The sequence below is a fragment of the Acomys russatus genome, chromosome 4 (genome assembly GCF_903995435.1).
Source record: "Acomys russatus chromosome 4, mAcoRus1.1, whole genome shotgun sequence".
NCBI lineage: Eukaryota > Metazoa > Chordata > Mammalia > Rodentia > Muridae > Acomys > Acomys russatus.
The window spans coordinates 19,037,957-19,040,995 of NC_067140.1; positions in this window are offsets into that span (position 1 = coordinate 19,037,957).

Below are 3,039 nucleotides of genomic sequence, written 5' to 3' on the forward strand. Positions count from 1 at the left end.
GCGTATTTGGGGACAATGCAAGCATCTAGACCATATGGCGGTATCTTACAAACATCTTGCTTACTCATATAACAAGTGTTGAGTGGAGGTTGTGAGTCAGTCCCCTCCCAGGTTAGGACCTGGGAACAGAAAGGAAGAAACACAAGCGAGGTCCTAGCCTTTGCGGCTTCCCATCAACTCTCACTTCTCAGAATACTCACTGTTTCTCCACTGTCCTTGTTCTGTGAAGAAGGAAGAGGGCCTACTTTATCATGAGAACATTAAAAGAGTCCATCCCTCTGGGCACAGTGTTCGCTTTCCCATTCATGGAGCCTGCAGATACAGTTCGTATGCAGCCATAGTCACTGGATATTTACCAAGTGCTGGAAACCAGGGAGACACCCCCAAATCTAGTGAGGTGCATATTGTTTCTGCCCACATGGAGCTCACAAGAGCTTTGTTGATTTTCAGAGTACAGCTCTTGAGCTAACAGTGTCAACACGACACTGAGAATTTGTCAGGAGTACCAATTTCTGGGGTGACTTATGGCTTACTGAATGAGAGATTCTGGGATGCCTTCAGGCCAGTGTCCTCTTACAAAGGTTCCAGAGAATTCTCTGGTCATCCATCTTGAAGAGATACTCTTTCAGTGGATTTAACTGAACAAATCACTTCCACAGACATCTTTTCTTTCTGTGATTTAATCATTTGAATCTTTACATATGAAGGATTTCAAACATGATGACACACTTTCTGAGTGTGACAGATGTCACTAGTTTCTTGTGTTGCCTTCAGGATAACATTTTGTTTTTTGAATGAGATGAACATTTCTGCATTCAAGTGAAATTCTACCCCGCTTTCCACCCTTCTAAAGAGACCACAAATATCCCCAAACCCAATGATGACACCACAGGCACTCTACTGCTATTTGGACATGGAGAAGACAATGCTGACATGTCAGTGCTGGGTTTTCCACTCCCTTGAGCCACCACTCAATCCTAGTCCATCTCCACAGTGAGCTTCAAAATAATTTCAGAATAAGAATTGAGGAAAGAACCAGATCTGATGACACAGGCCTGTGATCCTAGCATTCCGAAAGCTGAGGCAGGACAATCACTACAAATTTGAGGCCATTGTGAGGCATGATATGTGGAAAAGTATCTTTTATTTGCCTGATATAATTGTCATCTCCAAAGCTTACTGCCTCTGTCTGCTAACCTAGGCCTAGTCCTGGAAGCTTCTAGCCTCCAGACAATTTATCTAGGCCTAGAATATTTTCAGCCTCTGAAACTTACTGCTTACTAAGCTCGTCTTTTCTTATTCTTTCTGAACTCTGGCTGGCTGATTCAACTCAAATGTTCTGGCTCAAACCCCTCTCCAAGCTTGACTTCTCTTGGTTTCTTACTGAATTGTTCTGCTTGGCCTCAAACTAACTCTAGTGATCTGTTCTAATCTTCTCTGTCTTGTTCTGTCTTTACCTGTGTCCAGCTTGTTGTCTCTTCAACCTGTCTTTCAACCTGTCCTTGGAAAAATGTCTCCCTCCCCTCCCCTCTCCTCCCCTCCCCTCCCCTCCTTTTACTGCACCCTTTTAAGTCAACTCTATTTCTGTTCTTGTTAGAGTTGGGCATATCCTATTCTGTCAAATCTTTCACTGATTCATCACTTTGTCTACCTCTTGAGTTGACAGACATCACTTTCAAACATGGCTGCTTCCTTCTACCAACTAACTTTACCTTCATTGTTAGGGACTAAAGATGTGTGCTAAGGGTGCATCTGTATTCCATCCAGAGTAGCCATTGCTGAATTAAAATCCACACACAGATATGTGTGACTACAGCTGGCCAGATGTGGCCTGGGGTGAATTAGGGACACACTCATGCTTCTTTGAGTAACCTTTAGTGGCTTCCAGGGAACCACAGCTATGCTGGGCAGTTATGATACAGAGCTTGGGTTCACAAAGTTTAAAACACTATTATCTTTCCCTTTACTGGGTACATTGTTGATCTTTGACATAAAGTTTGAGCCAACTGTACATCCTGTCTTCCTCTTTGGGATGACCACTTTGGGTACCCATGACTGGAGTCACAGAAAAGCTCTTTAAAGTCCACACAAAGTCCCTGGACCTCACTACACAAAACCTCCTTCCCCGTTCTGGTTGCGGTTTCATCCTCTAAGATGGCCTTGGTAAGGCAGGGAAGATGGCACAAGAGTGCTTGCCCTACAAGCAGGAAGCCCGGAGTTTGATTGCCAGTTCCCATGTTAAGGAATAAAAGCTGACACAGATTGTAATTCTAGTGCATCCAGACCCCTGGTACTTGACAGTCTTGCTGGATCAGGGAGCTCTGGCCAATGAGCAACCGGGTCTGGAAGCAAAAGGTGAACTGATGATGAAGGACAGCAGTCAAGGCTGCTCCCTGCCCTTCACACAAGCACATGCATGGAAGAGGTGGGGCTTCTCTTTGGGCAGTCTGAGGTTTTCCCTGTGGTCTAGAATCCATTCATTTCTTTACTTGGCCTGAGTGCATTCCACAAAGAGCCACTGATCCAACACATAGGCTTGAGCCCTGAATCCTCTTCACAATCGTGCAGATTAGTGTGACAAAGTAAGAAAGTGTACAGAAACCCAACACCCAGCAAAGCTGGTGGAAATGGGACTAGGAAAGAAAGGAAATGAGATTATTTACCCAGGGGACATTAGGAGAGAAGGCGTTCTATAGCTGAGAGGTCAGAACACACAGCCAGCCAGATATGAAATAATAAATACAAATAAACTCACCAGGAGTCTGAAGCTAATGATTGGAAATGCGCTTTCCTGAGACGGGTCTACTGTGTGGCCATTGTGATCAGAGTGGAGATGATGAGGTGGAAGAGAAGCAAGGCAGCTTCTCCTAATAAGCCAGTAACTGCCCTTGTAACTTCGGTTTGCATCTCCAGAGGGGCTTATCCTTCAGGATTCCTGTTGCCTGAGGTGACCCACTGGTGCCTTTACAAGGGACCTTACCCTCCCTTAGGCTAAGGTTCAAATGCTGGGTTTGTTACTTGCTGTGGGACGTTAAGAAA